The sequence below is a fragment of the Emys orbicularis genome, chromosome 16 (genome assembly GCF_028017835.1).
Source record: "Emys orbicularis isolate rEmyOrb1 chromosome 16, rEmyOrb1.hap1, whole genome shotgun sequence".
Taxonomy (NCBI): Eukaryota; Metazoa; Chordata; order Testudines; family Emydidae; genus Emys; species Emys orbicularis.
Window position 1 is genome coordinate 1,389,490 of NC_088698.1, and position 21,069 is coordinate 1,410,558.

Below are 21,069 nucleotides of genomic sequence, written 5' to 3' on the forward strand. Positions count from 1 at the left end.
CGGTGCCGCAGGAGTGGTAGGAGTGGCGTCTGTGACGTCGTCTCCCTCGGGACCAGGATCTCGATGACGAACGGTACCCACGCGATTAACTGCTTCAGTACATATGACGGCGACACGAAGACCTGACGCCGAAGTACCCCGAGGGGAGCCTCTGGCGTGACGTCTAGACAGGTGGGAGCTGGAACGGGAGCACCGACGTATGTCCCGTCGAGAGCGGCTCCGGTACCCACGTCTAGAAGGTGAGCGTTCCCGGTGCCTCTCTCGGTGCGTACGCTCGCTGGCAGGCGGCGTAGAGGGTCCCCGCGACTCCCGTCCCGACGGCAGCCCGGACGGTCTGGCCGGTGTCAAGGGTTGCCAAGAGCGGCCGCTGCGCGCCGAGCGGTGCGGGGAACGATCTTCGGAGCGGGAACAGCGGCTGCACGGAGAGGTCTGGTGGGCACCCAAAGGGGGCTTGCCTCGCAACCTAGGACCCGTACTGGTTTGCGAGCTCAGGATGGGCAGACACATAATGACCGTAGCAGCCTGCACTGCCTCCGGCGTCGACGGCATCCGTACCAGTGGGGATGCCTGGGCCGACGGTACCGGGCTGCTCCGCTCCACACGAGTCGGAGCCTTTGAGCCCGGGGGGATCGAGGGCTGCCCAGCGCGGGACCAGCCTCCCGCTTGTCCTTATCACGGCGTCGTTGCGAGGCCGAGCCTTTCCCTTGCTTTTTGGAGGGAGAGCGGCGCCGACTGGTCGAAGGGGCCTCGCTACGTACCAACGATGCGGCGGCCGGTGCCGAGTCCGATCTGCGTACCAGCGTCGGGGTCAGCGCCGACTCCATCAGGAGAGCTCGAAGTCTGAAGTCTCTCTCCTTCTTGGTTCTTGGCTTGAACGACCTGCAGATCTTGCAACGGTCGCTGATGTGAGTCTCACCCAGGCAGCGAAGACACTCAGCGTGAGGGTCGCTCCTGGGCATAGAACGGCGACAGGAGTAGCACGCCTTGAAGCCTGGGGCACGGGGCATGTCCCAAGCCCACTCTAACAACTGAAGAACGATCTACAACGGTACCACTAAGGTCAAGAAGAAGGGCTGCAGCAGAGCTGGAGCACAAAAGTTCTGACTACCTTCACTGGCGGCAAGAAGGAACTGAGGGTGGGGGGAGCCCGTGGCTCCCCTTATAGCGCAATACACAGGCGCCACTCCAGGGGTCGCCGCGGTGCTCCCCCAGTACGGGTACTGCTAAGGGAAAAACTTCCGGCACCGGTGCATGTAGTGAGTACGCAAACCTACTGTGGAATACACAGGAGCAATCACTCGAAGAACTGTTAGCTTAGAATCATAGAATATCAGGGTTGGAAGAGACCTCAGGAGGTCATCTAGTCCAACCCCCCGCTCAAAGCAGGACCAACACCAACTAAATCATCCCAGCCAGGGCTTTGTCAAGCCGGGCCTTAAAAACCTCTAAGGATGGAGATTCCACCATCTCCCTAGGCAACCCATTCCACTGCTTCATCACCCTCCTAGTGAAATAGTGTTTCCTATTATCCAACCTAGACCTCCCGCACTGCAACTTAAGACCATTGCTTCTTGTTCTGTCATCTGCCACCACTGAGAACAGCCTAGCTCCATCCTCTTTGGAACCCCCCTTCAGGTAGTTGAAGGCTACTATCAAATCCCCCCTCACTCTTCTCTTCTGCAGACTAAATAACCCCAGTTCCCTCAGCCTCTCCTCATAAGTCATGTGCCCCAGCCCCCTAATCATTTTCATTGCCCTCCACTGGACTCTCTCCAATTTGTCCACATCCCTTCTGTAGTGGGGGGACCAAAACTGGACACAATACTCCAGGTGTGGCCTCACCAGCGTCAAATAGAGGGGAATAATCACTTCCCTCGATCTGCTTGCAATGCTCCTACTAATATGCTGTTGGCCTTCTTGGCAACGAGGGCACACTGCTGATTCATATCCAGAGCTTCCCATCCACTGTAATCCCCAGGTCCTTTTCTGCAGAACTGCTGCTTAGCCAGTCGGTCCCCAGCCTATAGCAGTGCATGGGATTCTTTCTTCCTAAGTGTAAGACTCTGCACTTGTCCTCGTTGAACCTCATCAGATTTCTTTTGGCCCAATCCTCCAATTTGTCTAGGTCACTCTGGACCCTATCTCTACACTCCAGCGTATCTACCTCTCCCCCCAGCTTGGTGTCATCTGCAAATTTGCTGAGGGTGCAATTAATCCCATCATCCAGATCATTAACAAACATGTTGAACAAAAACATTCAATGCTCAGGTTTACACATTTCTATGTCCCCCCCCCCCCACCTGAAAGAGTCGAAGTAGTAGTTAAGTAAATTGCTAATGAGAAAGATAAGAGCTTTACTTAAAGCAAAGTATAAAGCATGCTGAATTTCATCAACAATGCATTTTGCTACATTTGGTCTAAAATTCTTGGCACCATCATGTAACAAAATTGTACTCTTGCACTCTACATCAGTAGTACATATTTATTTTTAAAACCCTACCAAATTAAATGATTTATATGAAGAAAAATGTGATCTAATAACTCTTTTTCATCTCTAACTACTATGGTCCTAAAATCCAGAGGGAGCTATTAGTCTGAAATTACTTCAGCTATCATTAAAAGCAAATTCCCTCACAGCCTGACTGTAGCAATTATACTGGTTGAACTTAGCAATTGCTATAGGCTACAAAACAACTACCATTATTACATCCCTGTGGGTGAGGCAATATCTTTTATTGGATCAACTTCTGTCAGTGAGAGAGACAAGCTTTTGAGCTACACAGAGCTCTTCCTCAGGTTTGGGAAAGGTACTTAGGCCATGTCTACACTGGTACTTATGTCGGCAAAATTTTGTTGCTTAGGGATGTGAAAAAACACACCCCTGAGCAATGTAAGATTTGCCAGCATAAGCATCATGTGTACAGCACTATGTCAATGGGAGATGCTCTTCCATGGACATACCTACCACCACTCATTTAGCTTGTTTTATTATGTCGATGGGAGACCTTAATTATGTCGAGGGGGGAGGGATAGCTCATTGGCCTGCTAAACCCAGCGTTGTGAGTTCAATCCTTGAGGGGGCCATTTAGGGATATAGAACAAAAATCTGTTGGATGATTTAAGTGGGGATTGGTCCTGCTTTGAGCAGGGGGTTGGACTAGATGATCTCCTGAGGTCCCTTCCAACCCTGATATACAGCTGCATTGGTACAGCTATACCGCTGTAAGCTTGTAAGTGTAGACATGGCCTTAGAGCAGTGGTCCCCAAACCACCCTGGCCAATGGGAGCTGGGTGGGGGCAGTGCCTGCAGGAGCACGCACGCAGAGCTGCTTGCGCGCCTCCACCTAGGAGCCGGACCTGCTGCTGGCTGCTTCCAGGGCGTAGCCTGCCTTAGCCCCCCCGCTGACCGGGAGAAGCCTGACGTAAGTTCCCAGCCCTGAGCCCCGCCCGCCCCAAGCCCCTCATCCCCAGCTCTGTTGGGTCGTGGGCATCAACAATTTTCTTCAACTGGGTCGCCAGGAAAAAAGTTCGAAAACTTGAAAAAGTGGTTCTCAATCTTCTCCTCCTCCCCTCAACCCTGTACCTGGGACCACTCTTTCATTTTGTAATCTGAAAAATCACAGGGTGGTTGTGACCACCTGATACCTGTTTACAAACCTCCTCAGAGTTGTGACCCCCATTTTGAGAAAGAATGCTTCTTTTAGAGGCCAATAGCCTCTTTTTAGAGGCCCCCCCATGCCACTAACTGGCCTTAACACTTTGCATTTATGTAGAACATAAGCATTGTTTACTTACACTTCACAACAATCCTAAGGAACAGGTAAACAACATTACCTCTATTTTATATATGAGGAAAAGGAGGCTCATAGATGTTAACTGACTTGCTCAAAGGCCACCCCGGCCCCCATTGTCGTAGGCGCTGTCCAAACACATAACACAAAGATGATCCCTGCCCCAAAGAGTGTACATCTACAGACTCATGCCTAGTCCATTACACTCCAAGGCCTCTCGAACTGGCACTTCAACTCTCTGAGTGAATTTTCAAAAGCACTCAGCACTGCTCTAACCCTGCTACCATTAAAGCCAATAGTAAAACTCCCAAATATTTGAATGGGAGTAGAGCTTGGCCCATTCTCAGCACTTCGAAAATCCTAAACAGAGCTAATATTTACTTTCCTCACACAGGGGCTATAAGAGTAGATTTGTTAATGTATTAATGAATGGTTAACATTTCTGTATCTGTCCTGATCTTGTATATTTATTTACTTCAAAAACAGTGTGCTTGTTTTATTCCCTTAAAGAATTGTCTCTGGCTAAGGAATTTATTCTTGTTTTGAGATTTTCTTTAACCGTTGTATTAAGTGGAAGAGATGCTAATCCTCTTGGCTAATCTAAGATGGTCTTTCAAAATTGTACACCTAGAGGGCTACTGAGCCTTGGTATAGAATAACAGAATATCAGGCTTGGAAGGAACCTCAGGAGGTCATCTAGTCCAACCCCCTGCTCAAAGCAGGACCAATTCCCAACTAAATCATCCCAGCCAGGCTTTGTCAAGCCTGACCTTAAAAACCTCTAAGGAAGGAGATTCAACCACCTCCCTAGGTAACCCATTCCAGTGCTTCACCACCCTCCTAGTGAAAAAGTTTTTCCTAATATCCAACCTAAACCTCTTCCACTGCAACTTGAGACCATTACTCCTTGTTCTGTCATCTGGTACCACTGAGAACAGTCTAGATCCATCCTCTTTGGAACCCCCTTTCAGGTAGTTGAAAGCAGCTATCAAATCCCCCCTCATTCTTCTCTTCTGGAGACTAAACAATCCCAGTTCCCTCAGCCTCTCCTCATAAGTCATGTGCTCCAACCCCCTAATCATTTTTGTTGTCTTCTGCTGGACTCTTTCCAAATCCTTCTTGTAGTGTGGGGCTCAAAACTGGACACAGTACTCCAGATGAGGCCTCACCAATGTTGAATAGAGGGGAATGATCACGTCCCTCGATCTGCTGGCAATGTTCCTATTTATACAGCCCAAAATGCCGTTGGCCTTCTTGGCAACGAGGGCACACTGCTGATTCATATCCAGCTTCTCATCCACTGTAACCCCCAGGTCCTTTTCTGCAGAACTGCTGCTTAGCCAGTCGGTCCCCAGCCTATAGCAGTGCATGGGATTCTTTCTTCCTAAGTGTAGGACTCTGCACTTGTCCTCGTTGAACCTCATCAGATTTCTTTTGGCACAATCCTCCAATTTGTCTAGGTCACTCTGGACCCTATCCCTAGACACCAGCGTCTCTACCTCTCCCCCCAGCTTAGTGTCATCTGCAAAATTGCTGAGGGTGCAATTAATCCCATCATCCAGATCATTGATAAAGATGTTGAACAAAACCAGCCCCAGGTCCGACCCATGGTGCACTCCGCTTGATACCGGCTGCCAACTAGACATGGAGCCATTGATCACTACCCGTTGAGCCCGATGATCTAGCCAGCTTTCTATCCACCTTATAGTCCATTCATCCAGCCCATACTACTTTAACTTGCTGGCAAGAATCATAGATGAATCATAGAATATCAGGGTTGGAAGGGACCTCAGGAGATCATCTAGTCCAACCCCCCGCTCAAAGCAGGACCAATCCCCAACTAAATCCCCAAATGGCCCCCTCAAGGATTGAACTCACAACCCTGGGGTTAACAGGCCAATGGTCAAACCACTGAGCTATCCCTCCCCCTAATACTGTGGGAGACTATCAAAAGCTTTGCTAAAGTAAAGGAATAACACGTCCATTGCTTTCCCCACATCCACAGAGCCAGTTATCTTTTCATAGAAGGCAATTAGTCATCATGTAGTCTACAGTAGTGGTGTCCTACATGTGGCCCTCGCGACTCTAAATTGTTACCCAGAAGAAGTTCAGAAGAAAATATGTATTTGAAAGCAACTGAGCTGTGTCCTGTGATTTTTTGAACTACAGTGTTTGAATCAGCCTCTATGAAGAGGAGGATGGTGGTACCACCTCCTTAACTGCCTCTCACTGCTTCCCATATAACCCCAGCAGCAGCTTTGGTGCATGTGAGTTGAAAGCACTGGAGACTGCTGTTCCTTCCGTGCTGCAGCTGCTCATCAGCTTCCCTGAAGGCCACCAGCTGCACTGCAGGAGAGTATGTCTGGTGTTCCATTGCCTAATTCTTGCCAATCTGTGAGTGCCCCAGAGAGAGCAGGATAGTTCTGACTGATCCTATGGGAGCTACTAGCAAAGGATGGCTCCGCCTTCCCAACACAAACTACAGTTAAGCAGGACAGCACACGGAAAGAAAAAAAAGAGACGCTGAGAAACAACATCCTGATTTTTTGCCTCCGTTCTGGCACAAGTCAGAGCAGCCTGGGGTATGGTCTAATTTATAACAGCTGGCTATGGTCCCTGTGACAGAGCATGCCTGCCGCGCACTGGTACTGCAGGGGTTAACTCCTCCCTTTGGGACAAGGAGGCAATGCCCCCTCAGCCCTGCTGGGCACGCTCCAGCTGGAGACCAGGTATAAAAGGGAGCAGCCCAGCTCATTCCGGGTGGACTTCTGAGAAGGGAGGACACACATTGCAGGCTCCAGCCCAAGAACTGCCGAGGCCCCTGGCAGCAGATGCCGGAGGTGCCAAAACCCAGGCGGATGCCCAAAGAGTGTCAGAGTTGCTGAGAGCTGCACAGGCTGAAGAGCCCACAGACCCTGGCAACATATGGACCACTGCACCAGGTACAAGGTAGGAAGTAGCTCAGGGGGACTAGTCATTTGTGCCAGGTGGCATCAGCGTGCTTAGGTCATATTCCCCGCTGCCAGGGCCCTGAGCTGGGACCCGGTGGAGGAGGGAGGGCCCAGATCCCCCTACCCTAGCCACCACCACCCCCAAGTGGTGGCCCACTCCCCCAACAGGGCACTAGGCCACTCAGCCCTGCTGAAGAGGGCAGCCATATTGACTTTGGATGCTGGGACACAAAGAGATATTGACTCCGGCCAGAAGGCCACCCTACCCCGATAGGGAGGCTGGCCTCGGCAGCGGTCCCTGGCCGGCCGGAGCAGCTGTGGTCCACGATCCCCAGCAGCTGGTGCCACTGGCCCCGGGTGCCCCACCCCCAGCAGCGGTCCTCTGGCCCCCCTTAGCAGCAGCCCCCTGAATGCCCTGCCCCCAGCAGCAGTCCCCCCACCCCCAAGATATAATCACAGGTATTCCTAGTATAAGTCATGGACAGGTCACGGGCCGTGAATTTTTGTTTATTGCCCATGACCTGTCCATGACTTTTACTAAAAATACCCATGACTAAACTGTAGTCTTATATATAGACTTTGGCCATTTGGCCATGCAGCCCACACCTGAGGGCTACCATCTAGACTTTGGCCATTGGGTCACACTGCCCGGAAGGAGAGGGCAACCATATTCACTTTGGCCGTTAGGCCACACTACCCCGAACTCCAGTGTGATCACGCAGACTTAGCCGCGGGGCGACAACAAATCTTACCCCATCCCAAAAGGGGATGAGGCGCACCTGCCCTGCGACAGTCCCCAAGAGACAACGAGGGAAACAAATATGCGAGCATTACACCCTCCGGGAACGCCATCACATTAGGTGCATCACCAGTAAAAAACTTGGTGGGGGTTCAGCTTCCTTTGTACCATCTGAGGGATGCAAATGGAGAAAAGTGGGCCGGAGAATCTGTCTAAAAGTATTGACTGTAGTCCCTTGACCTTTCTGAATTAATATGATTGACCCTCTGGCTGAAAAATCTGAACACAACTTGTTTACAAATCTGGCTACAGAAACCCATTTCGGTGTTCAATCACTATGATCAGAAAATTACTATGATCAGAACTGATTTAGCAGTTCTCACCGCTAAAGATCAGATGAATTAAAGAGTGAGCAGGTTTTCAATAAGGTGTCATATGCCTGGAAACAAGCAACATATTTCTTATAGACTAGAAGTAGGATTCTGAACTGTAAAATAAATAGCTGAAAAAGATTTGGCTGTAAAAATTATCAGCAATACTCTGAAAATGAAACCTTGTTTCTGTGAACTTTAGTCTTTTCTTAACAGGCAGCTTTGTTGGATTTCACTGATGTCAATCCACACATCATGCCACATTCCAGGGCAATTCAGTACAAAATGAGATTAGCACAAACTGTCCAAAGAAATCTATTCTCTCTCACACAGGACCTGAGTTAATCTTCCCTGATTAGTAGTTGAATAGAGTAAAAGTTCCAGGCTGGTTTAACTACAGCTAGCAAAACTCCAGTGGTTTACTGTGGTTTAATAACATTTTCCCCAAATAGGTCCTCACTGTTCAAGAAAACCTGAGGCCTGGTCTACACTACAATTTTAGGTTGAATTTAGCAGCGGTACCTCGATTTAACCCTGCACCTGTCCACACGACGAAGCCCTTTTTTCCGACTTAAAGGGCTCTTAAAATTGATTTCTTTACTCCACCCCCTCGTCGGGGGTGAGCGCTGAAATTGGCCTTGCAGGGTCGAATTTGGGGTAGTGTGGACGCAATTCGACGGTATTGGCCTCCGGGAGCTATCCCAGAGTGCTCCATTGTGACCGCTCTGGACAGCGCTCTCAACTCAGATGCACTGGCCAGGTAGACAGGAAAAGTCCCGCAAACTTTTGAATTTCATTTCCTGTTTGGCCAGCGTGGCGAGCTGATCAGCACAGGTGACCATGCAGAGCTCATCAGCAGAGGTGACCATGGAGTCCCAGAATCGCAAAAGAGCTCCAGCATGGACCGAACGGGAGGTACGGGAACTGATCGCTGTATGGGGAGATGAATCCGTGCTAGCTGAACTCCGTTCCAGTAAACGAAATGCCAAAACATTTGAAAAAAATCTTCAAGGGCATGAAGGACAGAGGCTATAATGGGGACTCGCAGCACTGCCGCGTGAAAATTAAGGAGCTCAGGCAAGCCTACCAAAAAACCAGAGAGGCAAACAGCAGCTCCGGGTCACAGCCCCAAACATGTCGCTTCTATGATGAGCTGCATGCCATTCTAGGGGTGCAGCAACCACTACTCCAACCCTGTGCTTTGACTCCGTCAGTGGAGTAGAACGCAACACGGAAGTGGGTTTTGGGGACGAGGAAGATAGCTCACAGCAAGGAAGTGGAGAAACCGGTTTCCCCAACAGCCAGGATCTGTTTCTCACCCTGGACCTGGAATCAGTACCCCCTGAACCCACCCAAGGTGGGCTCCCGGACCCTGAAGGCGGAGAAGGGACCTCTGGTGAGTGTACCTTTGTAAATATTATACATGGTTTAAAAGCAAGCGTGTTTAATGATTAATTTGCCCTGGCATTCACGGCCAGTACAGCTACTGGAAAAGTCTGTTCACGTGTCTGGGGATGGAGCGGAAATCCTCCAAGGACATCTCCATAAAGCTCTCCTGGATGTACTCCCAAAGCCTTTGCAAAAGGTTTCTGGGGAGGGCAGCTTTATTCCGTTCTCCACAGTAGGGTTAGTTGGGTTTGTGCTGCATGTTAACCCAGAAACCGCAGCCCCTCCTATTAAATTGCCAACCCATTTTAAATGGCCAACCCAACGGCCGCTTGGTATGGGAAATGAGGGCACTGCTGTTTGAAACCATTCCCACGTTATGAAGGTTAAAGAAGCCAAAAGACCGTGGCTTACCATGGCTGCCTGCAAGCCGAATTCTGTTGCCCGGCCCCGCGTGAGTGATCTCTCACACCAAACCAGAGGCAAAATGCGACCTTGTACCGAAAGCACATGTGCTATGTAATGTTAACAGCAAGGTTTACCGTGAAAGAGTGTACCCATTGTTCTATAAAATGTGTCTTTTTAACTACCACTCTCCCTTTTTTTCCCTCCATCAGCTGCATATGTTTCTCCTTCCCAGAGGCTACTGCAGATTAGAAGGCGAAAAAAAACGCACTCGGGATGAAATGTTCTCTGAGCTCATACTGTCCTCCTACACTGACAGAGCACAGCAGAATGCGTGGAGGCAGACAATGTTAGAGTGCAGGAAAGCACAATATGAACGCGAGGAGAGGTGGCGGGCTGAAGATGATAGGTGGCGTCAGCTTGCTGACAGAAGGCAGGAGGCAAAGCTCCAGCTGCTGGAGGATCAAACTCATATCCTCCAACGTATGGTTGAGCTGCAGGAAAGGCAGCAGGAGCACAGACCACCGCTACAGCCCCTGTGTAAACAACCGCCCTCCTCCATAGCCTCCTCACCCAGACGCCCAAGAATGCGGTGGGGGGGCCTCCGGCCACCCAGCCACTCCACCCCAGACGATTGCCCAAGCAACAGAAGGCTGGCATTCAATAAGTTTTAAAGTTTAGTGTGGCCTTGTCCTTCCCTCCTCCCCCACCCCCACCCGGTGCTTCCCTCCTCCACCACCGCTCCCGGGCTACCTTGGCAGTTATCCTCCTATTTGTGTGATGAATTAATAAAGAATGCATGTATGTGAAGCAACAATGACTTTATTGCCTCTGCAAGCGGTGATCGAAGGGGGGAGGGGAGGGTGGTTAGCTTACACGGAAGTAGAGTGAACCAAGGGGGGTGGGGGGGTTCATCAAGGAGAAACAAACAGAACTTTCACACCGTAGCCTGGAAACTGGTTTTCAAAGCTTCTCTGATGCGCACCGCGCCCTCCTGTACTCTTCTAACCGCCCTGGTGTCTGGCTGCGCGTAATCAGCAGCCAGGCGATTTCCCTCAACTTCCCACCCCGCCATAAACGTCTCCCCCTTACTCTCACAGAGATTGTGGAGCGCACAGCAAGCAATAACAACAATGGGAATATTGGTTTTGCTGAGGTCTATCCTAATCAGTAAACTGCGCCAGCGCACTTTTAAACGTCCAAATGCACATTCTACCATCATTCTGCACTTGCTCAGCCTATAGTTGAACAGCTCCTGACTACTGTCCAGGCTGCCTGTGTATGGCTTCATGAGCCATGGCATTAAGGGGTAGGCTGAGTCCCCAAGGATAACTATAGGCATGTCAACATCCCCAACGGTTATTTTCTGGTCTGGGAAGAAAATCCTTCCTGCAGCTTTTGAAACAGACCAGAGTTCCTGAAGATGCGAGCGTCATGTACCTTTCCCGGTCATCCCACGTTGATGTTGGTGAAACGTCCCTTGTGATCCACCAGGGCTTGCAGCACCATTGAAAAATACCCCTTTCGGTGCCAAGATAGGGATATGGGTTCCGTCAATCGCCCCACCACAGTTAGGGAATCCCATTGCAGCAAAGCCCATCCACTATGGGCTGCACATTTCCCAGATTCACTACCCTTGATATCAGCAGCTCTTTGATTGCATTGGCTACTTGCATCACAGCAGCCCCCACAGTAGATTTGCCCACTCCAAATTGATGCCCGACTGACCGGTAGCTGCTTGGCGTTGCAAGCTTCCACAGGGCTATCGCCACTCGCTTAACTGTGAGAGCTGCTCTCATCTTGGTATTCTGGCGCTTCAGGGAAGGGGAAAGCAAGTCACAAAGTTCCATGAAAGTGCCCTTACGCATGCGAAAGTTTCGCAGCCACTGGGAATCGTCCCACACCTGCAACACTATGCAGTCCCACGAGTCTGTGCTTGTTTTCCGGGCCCAGAATCAGCATTCCATGGCATGAACCTGCCCCAGTAACTAGCTACAACAAGTCAGGAAAAAGATCTTGGAGTCATCGTGGATAGTTCTCTGAAGATGTCCACTCAGTGTGCAGAAGCAGTCAAAAAAGCAAACAGGATGTTAGGGATCATTAAAAAGGGGATAGAGAATAAGACTGAGAATATATTATTGCCCTTATATAAATCGATGGTACACCCACATCTCGAATACTGCGTACAGATGTGGTCTCCTCATCTAAAAAAAAAGATATACTGGCACTAGAAAAGGTTCAGAAAAGGTCATAGAATCATAGAATATCAGGGTTGGAAGGGACCTCAGGAGCTCATCTAGTCCAACCCCCTGCTCAAAGCAGGACCAATTCCCAACTAAATCATCCCAGCCAGGGCTTTGTCAAGCCTGACCTTAAAAACCTCCAAGGAAGGAGACTCCACCACCTCCCTAGGTAACGCATTCCAGTGCTTCACCACCCTCCTAGTGAAATAGTGTTTCCTAATATCCAACCTAGACCTCCCCCACTGCAACTTGAGACCATTGCTCCTTGTTCTGTCATCTGCCACCACTGAGAACAGCTGAGCTCCATCCTCTTTGGAACCCCCCCTCAGGTAGTTGAAAGCAGCTATCAAATCCCCCCTCATTCTTCTTTTCTGCAGACTAAACAATCCCAGTTCCCTCAGCCTCTCCTCATAAGTCATGTGCTCCAGCCCCCTAATCATTTTTGTTGCCCTCCGCTGGACTCTTTCCAATTTTTCCACATCCTTCTTGTAGTGTGGGGCCCAAAACTGGACACAGTACTCCAGATGAGGCCTCACCAATGTCAAATAGAGGGGAATGATCACGTCCCTCGATCTGCTGGCAATGCCCCTACTTATACAGCCCAAAATGCTAAAATGATCAGGGGTTTGGAACAGGTCCCATATGAGGAGAGATTAAAGAGGCTAGGACTCTTCAACTTGGAAAAGAGGAGACTAAGGGGGGATATGATAGAGGTATATAAAATCATGAGTGATGTGGAGAAAGTGGATACGGAAAAGTTATTTACTTATTCCCATAATACAAGAACTAGGGGTCACCAAATGAAATTAATAGGCAGCAGGTTTAAAACAAACACAAGGAAGTTCTTCTTCACGCAGCGCACAGCCAACTTGTGGAACTCCTTCCCTGAGGAGGTTGTGAAGGCTAGGACTATAACAGCGTTTAAAAGAGAACTGGATAAATTCATGGTGGTTAAATCCATTAATGGCTATTAGCCAGGATGGGTAAGGAATGGTGTCCCTAGCCTCTGTTTGTCAGAGGATGGAGATGGATGGCAGGAGAGAGATCACTTGATCATTGCCTGTTGGTCCACTCCCTCTGGGGCACCTGGCATTGGCCACTGTCGGTAGACAGGATACTGGGCTAGATGGACCTTTGGTCTGACCTGGTACGGCCGTTCTTATGTTCTCATCACTCTTGTCACCATGCTGCCGTCGCCTTCTCGCCTGGTTTTGCTTTTGCAGGTTGTGGTTCTGCATATACTGCAGGATAATGCACGTGGTGTTTACAGTGCTCATAATTGCTGCGGTGATCTGAGCGGGCTCCATGTTCCCAGTGCTATGGTGTCTGCGCTGAAAAAAGGTCAGCTCCCAGACTGCTGGACTGGGCAGCACAGTATGGGGAGGAGGTGACCAGCCCTCCGTGGAGAAAGAAGTAGTTCGGGACTATTTAGAAAAACTGGATGAGCACAAATCCATGGGGCCGGATGCACTGCATCCGAGGGTGCTAAAGGAGTTGGCGGATGTGATTGCGGAGCCATTGGCCATCATCTTTGAAAACTCATGGCGATCGGGGGAGGTCCCGGATGACTGGAAAAAGGCTAATCTAGTGCCCATCTTTAAAAAAGGGAAGAAGTGAGGAGGGAAGAAGTCAGCCTCACCTCAGTCCCTGGAAAAATCATGGAGCAGGTCCTCAAGGAATCAATTATGAAACACTTAGAGAAGAGGAAAGTGATCAGGAACAGTCAGCATGGATTCACCAAGGGGAAGTCGTGCCTGACTAACCTAATTGCCTTCTATGAGGAGATAACTGGCTCTGTGGATGAGGGGAAAGCAGTGGATGTGTTATTCCTTGACTTTAGCAAAGCTTTTGATACGGTCTCCCACAGTATTCTGGCCGCCAAGTTAAAGAAGTATGGGCTGGATGAATGGACTGTAAGGTGGATAGAAAGCTGGCTAGATCGTCGGGCTCAATGGGTAGTGATCAATGGCTCCATGTCTAGTTGGCAGCCGGTTTCAAGCGGAGTGCCCCAAGGGTCGGTCCTGGCGCCAGTTTTGTTTAATATCTTTATTAATGATCTGGAGGATGGTGTGGACTGCACTCTCAGCAAGTTTGCAGATGACACTAAACTGGGAGGCGTGGTAAATACGCTGGAGGGTAGGGATCAGATACAGAGGAACCTAGACAAATTAGAGGATTGGGCCAGAAAAAACCTGATGAGGTTCAACAAGGACAAGTGCAGAGTCCTGCACTTAGGACGGAAGAATCCTATGCACTGCTACAGACTAGGGACCTAATGGCTAGGTAGCAGTTCTGCAGAAAAGGACCTAGGGGTCACAGAGGACGAGAAGCTAGATATGAGTCAACAGTGTGCTCTTGTTGCCAAGGCTAACGGCATTTTGGGCTGTATAAGTAGGGGCATTGCCAGCAGATGGAGGAACGTGATCATTCCCCTTTATTCGACATTGGTGAAGCCTCATCTGGAGTACTGTGTCGAGTTTTGGGCCCCACACTACAAGAAGGATGTGGAAATATTGGAAAGAGTCCAGCGGAGGGCAACAAAAATGATTAGGGGTCTGGAGCACATGACTTATGAGGAGAGGCTGAGGGAACTGGGATTGTTTAGTCTGCAGAAGAGAAGAATGAGGGGGGATTTGATAGCTGCTTTCAACTACCTGAAGGGGGGTTCCAAAGAGGATGGATCTAGACTGTTCTCAGTGGTAAAACACTATTTTACTAGGAGGGTGGTGAAGCACTGGAATGCATTACCTAGGGAGGTGGTGGAATCTCCTTCCTTGGAGGTTTTTAAGGCCCGGCTTGACAAAGCCCTGGCTGGGATGATTTAGTTGGGAATTGGTCCTGCTTTGAGCAGGGGGTTGGACTAGATGACCTCCTGAGGTCCCTTCCAACCCTGATATTCTACGATTCTATGATTGTCTGCCGTTGCTCTGACGGAGGGAGGGGCGACTGATAACATGGCTTACAGGGAATTAAAATCAACAAAAGGGGTGGCTTTGCATCAAGGAGAAACACAAACAACTATCACACAGAATGGCCCCATCAAGGATTGAACTCAAAACCCTGAGTTTAGCAGGCCTTTGATTTCACGGAGGGAGGGAGGAGCAAATGAATATGAAACAAATTTGGTCTATTTCTTGTTTTGATCCACTCCATCTATCTTATACATCTTAGGCTGGCAGCAGACGGTGCAGTATGACTGCTAGCCATCGTCATTTCCTGGCTGCTCACCAGAAGACGGTGCAGTACGACTGCTGGCAGGACTGAGTCTCCAGGAGACAAAACTTAAAAAGGGAATGACCTGGCTGAGTCACTCCCATGTCTGCCCAGGCGCCCCTGACAGACCTCACCGAGGTCAGCTAAAAGAGCACCCAGGAGTATGAGGACGATGGCTACCAGGCGTAATGCACCGTCTGCTGCCAAAAGGCAATGAGCTGCTGCTGTGTAGCAATGCAGTCCCACGTCTGCCAGCACCCAGGAAACATACAGTGACGGTGAGCTGAGCGGGCTCCATGCTTGCTGTGGTATGGCGTCTGCACAGGTAACCCAGGAAAAAAGGCGCGAAACGATTGTCTGCCGTTGCTTTCACCGGGGGGGGGGGGGAAGGGGGGTTCTCGACATGTACCCAGAACCACCCACGACACTGTTTTTGCCCCATCAGGCATTGGGATCTTAACCCAGAATTCCAATGGGCGGTGGAGACTGCAGGAACTGTGGGATAGCTACCCACAATGCAACGCTCCGGAAGTTGATGCTAGCCTCAGTATTGTGGACGCAGTCCGCCGACTTAATGCACTTAGAGGATTTTGTGTGGGGACACACACAATCGACTGTAAAAAACGATTTCTAAAAAACCGACTTCTATAAATTCGACCTATTTCGTAGTGTAGACATACCCTGACTCAAGTTCAAATCCCTATTCCTAGACAGCTGGTTGCTAGTAATCTTTGTTCTTAAAAATAAAACTTCATTCTGTGGCTCACCAGTTCTGCTATAAAGTTTTCAAAGTATGGGGCTATCCTTTCTACTCTAGCTATATTTCTGTTAATTTCTGACAAAGTAAGGTATTTATGTTTCTCCTGTTACCTTCTCCATCCGCATGTCCTGGCTGAAAGAGCAAGATGCCTAGTAAAGTTTATAATCTCACATTTAAAGATATGTAAAGATATCTGCTTAGTGCTGAGAGCAAAGGAAAGTAGGAGAGAAAGAAAAAGGGAAAGAGAGAGAGAGACCCCAGTATTTAATACTCTTTCCCTTCCTTCCTTTCCCAGCACCTGAATTTCATTATTTTGGTATTAACAGATTTTGTACTGCCCCAAAATTTCCAGTGTAATACAGATTTTTGTTGTAACAACCCGTAAGTGCACTGTAGAAGTTGCAGGTAGGAAACTGAAGGTTTTGATAAAAAAAAAAGTGGCAAGATGGGGGCATTAAGCACTCCAGGAGATGGTTTGGGTTTTTTTTTTAATCTAATGCCATGTCTACACTAGCAAGCTTACAATGGCACAGCTGTACCAATGAAAACCTCTCCCACTGACATAGCGCTGACCACACTACCCCTTATGCTGGCGAAACTTATGTCACTCAGGGGGGTGGGTTTTTTTTCCACACCAATGATCAACATAAGTTTTGTCGACATAAGTGGTAGTGTAGACATTGCCTAAGAGGCAGGTGAGACAGCTGACACTGGGCAAAGGATAAGTCTTTTACCTTCCACCATGAGGGCAGAGATGACTTGAAAATATTTTTGAGAGGGGGCTGAATTTCCAGTTTCCCCTCCTAGCAACCCTTAACAGTAACTGTCCTACTGCCCTCTCCCTGATGTCTACCACTGCATCGAAAATTTGCTGAATGATTTTGCAAAACTGTTCAGCAGTGAAGTGGTTAGCACTACTGACATTTATGTTGCCATCTTTAGATTTCTCTGTTAATACAGACTCAGGAAAACGATACTGGTTCACATTTGGAAGATTTTTTTTCACAACCAAAAGGGCTAGAAAACTTTTTTAAAGTGAAAGATTCTGGAGCACAATTCTGTGGTAAGTTCCACAGCTGCAAAAAAAACTACTGGATCCTACCCAATGTCTTTGGATGTTGACCTTAGTTTGCCTCTTTTATTTCATGAGCAGACTAATCAATCATAGCTGTGGAAACCAGCAGCAATACTTGTCTAGATAAAATCTATAAACTTACCAAATAGTGATAGGTAACAAATGAGTCTTCTTTGTCCCAGCAAGTTTCAGATGTTGCTTTTCTGACACTTCACATTGAAAGCTGCAAAATCAAAGACTGTACTTTAAAAGTCTTCAATCAAAAAGGCATTTCTTTTTTTCAAAAACAGGATATTAAACAAACTCAATTACCACACAACTCTTCCCAGTTTAAAAATGAAAAGTCAACAACTGCTAGCTACTGCATGAGACCTCATAATTAGCCAGATCTCAATATACCTGAAGCGGGGTGAGGTAATACCTTTTACTGGACCAACTTCTATTGGTGAAAGCAACAAGCTTTGAAGGGGTCATACAGATTTATGAAGCACACAGGGTTCCCGTTAAAGTCTGACTGTTGGAAGGGAATGGGTCAGAAAAGTTGCCCATAAGGTATCTCAACTGTTTTTCAACCCTCTTCCCAACAGGGTAGTATTAGAGGATATTATTCAGTAACAGACTTTTAGAAAGCTAGTATCTACACCAGACTTGCAACAGATTTGGCTTTTTACAAAAAAAAGTCAAATTAAGAAAAAAACCATTAATGGGAGAGGACGTACTGCATCAGATCGGTGCCCATCTAATCTGTTATCTTCTCTTTGACCATGCCTAGTACCAGATGCATTACAGAGAGTGTAAAAAACCCCAAGTGGACAAGTATCAGAGGGGTAGCCGTTGCATCCGACGAAGTGGGCATTCACCCATGAAAGCTTATGCTCCAATACATCTGTTAGTCTTAAAGATGCCACAAGACACACTGTTCCCAAGTGGACAATTATCTCCATATAAGAAATTTCTTCCTAATCCCAATTTTTTTAAGTTACCTAAAACTGTGCAAACAGATACCTTTGAAAGTATTAATGTAAAATATTTTTGCCCCAACTATGCAAAAGCCCAGCCTTTATAGGGGGTGAAAGGTCTAATTTGCCTCATTCCTATGCAATGACTTCACCTAGTATCCACAGGCATATTTCATCACATTTGAATGATTACTCTGACAACTGAAATCACATGAGGCTAAAAAACTGTATGCTAAATTGAATACCGGAACCCCAAAATTAATACTCCTGTCTGAAACCAGCGATTTTTAGAAGAATGAAAGTAACCAAACAGATGGCATACCACTTCCAGGCACCCAGTGAACTACTTGTGTTGTTCTTTACAATAACTTCTAAACCACCCTAATGGCATGCCAGAGGCATATGAGCCAGGAAAATCTAAATTAAACAGAAATACCATTCTACCAATGGTAATAGTCTATCAATGTGACATTCTATCAATGGAGATATACCCGTCAAATCAGATTCTAGTTAAAAATCTCTATTTTCTTACATATTGTGACAAAGTTCCTCCTCTATCTTGGTGGGTCCTGCGCTTATTGGCGGATTTTCTTGCCTCAGAGATTCACCATGTGGGTTGGGGAACAGCCCAGAGACCTTCCCCTCTGGAAGAACCCACAGTCCAGGTCAATTGGGAGGTTTGGGGGAAACCCGGGCCTGCCCTCTACTCCGGGTTCCAGCCCAGGGCCCTGTGGACTGCAGCTGTCTATAGTGCCTCCTGTAAAAGCTGCATGACAGCTACAACTCCCTGGGCTACTTCCCCATGGCCTCCTCCAAACACCTTCCTTATTCTCACCACAGGACCTTCCTCCTGGTGTCTGATAACACTTGTGCTCCTCAGTCCTCCAGCAGCACACCCTCTCAGCTCCTTGCGCCTCTTGCTCCCAGCTCCTCACACTCGCACCACAAACTGAAGTGAGCTCCTTTTAAAACCCAGGTGCCCTGATTAGCCTGCCTTAATTGATTCTAGCAGCTTCTTCTTAATTGGCTCCAGGTGTCCTAATTAGCCTGCCTGCCTTAACTGGTTCTAGCAGGTTCCTGATTACTCTAGTGCAGCCCCTGCTCTGGTCACTCAGGGCTGTCCGGGGTTCTCTGCTCGGTGTCCCCATCTGGTTCGCTTCGTTTGACCCTTTGACCTCACTCCTGTCCCTGTTCTTTATTAGTTGTCCCCCGTAATTTTTTGGTCTCCAGGTCCTGTGGACCCCCCCTTAGGCTGGGGGGGATCCTTTAGCAGTGGGCTGGCGAAGCCCGCCCACTTCCTGGATCCCAATAGGTCTGGTCACTCAGGGAACACAAAACTACTCATCCAGTGACCAGCATATTTGCCCTCTACCAGACTCCTGTACCCCACTGGTCTGGGTCTGTCACAATATGTATTGTCTAAATTAGTTGGTGCTTTACAACAGGAAAGAATAAAAAAAGAAAATAATACTTCCAGTACACAAAAAACAGGGATATCTAATTTTAGGTCTGAGGTGATGGGAGGAGAACACTGAAAAATAAAAAGACAAACATAGGAGCAAAGTCTATCAAGCGCAAGGAGTTTTAAAACAGTATGTAGTCAATATACTTTAGAGAAGAACACAGACTTACATTAACTTTCAGCTACAATAAAAAAAAATCTTGCCCTATCAATGTTTTATCTTGATAGTAGATACAAGAAAGGATAAATGTGCCACTAATAATCACAATTATTAAAACAAACAGGCTAGAGTAGGATACAGAGAAACTGTATTTTATTATGCCTTGCACAATTGAGCAAAACTGCAGGTTAATTTTCAATTCCAGAGTCTTTATGACTGATGATGGTTAGCAGTGACATATGAAGCAGAAAGAACACGACCTGATTACCAAGTAGCAAGTCAAGCTTACTGCACAAAGCTCAGTTTTACAGTTGCTCAGTTGCACAAAACTTGGTTTGACACGGAGACCGACCAAGTTTGTTACAGAAGTTTATTTCTGGCAGTATTTGGAAACTACTTCATAACAGATTCATTAGCATTCCTCTGTAAAGCTGCTGGTCATAGATAAGCAGCTAAAATGTTATCACTTCCTAAGTCAGCAACGTGGGCCAAAAAACAACAACAAGCTATACCAGGGGTGGGCAAACTTTTTGGCCTGAGGGCCACATCGGGTTTCCGAAATTGTATGGAGGGCCGGTTAGGGGAGGCTGTGCCTGCCCCAAACAGCCAGGCATGGCCCGGCCCCCTGACCCCCCCTCATCTGACCCCCCACACACTTCTCGCCCCCTGACAGCCCCTCTGGGACTCCTGCCCCCTCCACCCCACCCCGTTCCCTGTTCCGACCCAGAACCCCCGCCCCATCCAACCCCTCCTCTCATTCCTGACTGCCCCCCCCGGGACCCCTGCCCCATCCAACCACCCCTTCTCCCTGTCCCCTGACCGCCCCCAGAACCCGTCCCCTGACTGTCCCCTGCCGCCCCATCCAACCCCCCCCCTCCTTCCTGACTGCCCCCCCGGAACCCCTACCCCCATTCAACCCCCCTGTTCCCCACCCTCTGACCACCCCAACCCCTATCCACACCCCCAACCACCACCCCGAACTCCCCTGCCCTCTATCCACCCCCCGCTGCTCCCTGCCCCCTTACCACACTGCCTGGAGCACGGGTGGCTGGCAGCGCTACAGCCGTGCCGCCCAGAGCCCAGGACAGGCAGCCACGCCGCCCGGTGGGAGCCAGCCACGCCACGGCGCAGCACAGACACTGGGTCAGGCTGGGCTCTGCAGCTGTGCTGCCCCAGGAGCTCACAGCCCTGCCGCCCAGAGCATTGCGCCAGCGGTGCAGTGAGCTGAGGCTGCAGGGGAGGGGGAATAGCGGGGGAGGGGCTGGGGGCTAGCCTCCAGGGCCAGGAGCTCAGGGGTCAGGCAGAAGGGTCCCGCGGCCCGGATGTGGCCATACTTCTGGGCTATACCAAGAAACACCACTCTGAATTAAGCTATCATCTTACAAATACCAACCAGCAGAGAGGGTAACAGTCTCAGTTTCTGATGTATGAGAGTGATTGGCTATACAGTATTCTTACAGCTGGTGATTTATTTTTAACATAATAAAGGTTATTTAAATAATGTCATATTTGAAATTAATACTGACAGATTCTCTCTGGCACACAAGTTCCATT

At 48.7% G+C, this 21,069-nt stretch overlaps 1 protein-coding gene across 1 annotated transcript in view; it reads right to left on the reverse strand.

Moving 5' to 3' along the window:
• MTMR3 (myotubularin related protein 3) overlaps positions 1-21,069 on the reverse strand; it is a 161,298-nt gene that overhangs the window by 134,004 nt on the left and 6,225 nt on the right. Inside the window, exon 4 of the mRNA XM_065417640.1 lies at positions 17,077-17,157. The gene's annotated coding sequence lies outside the window, so the exon portion shown is untranslated. The remainder of the gene's footprint in view (positions 1-17,076; positions 17,158-21,069) is intronic.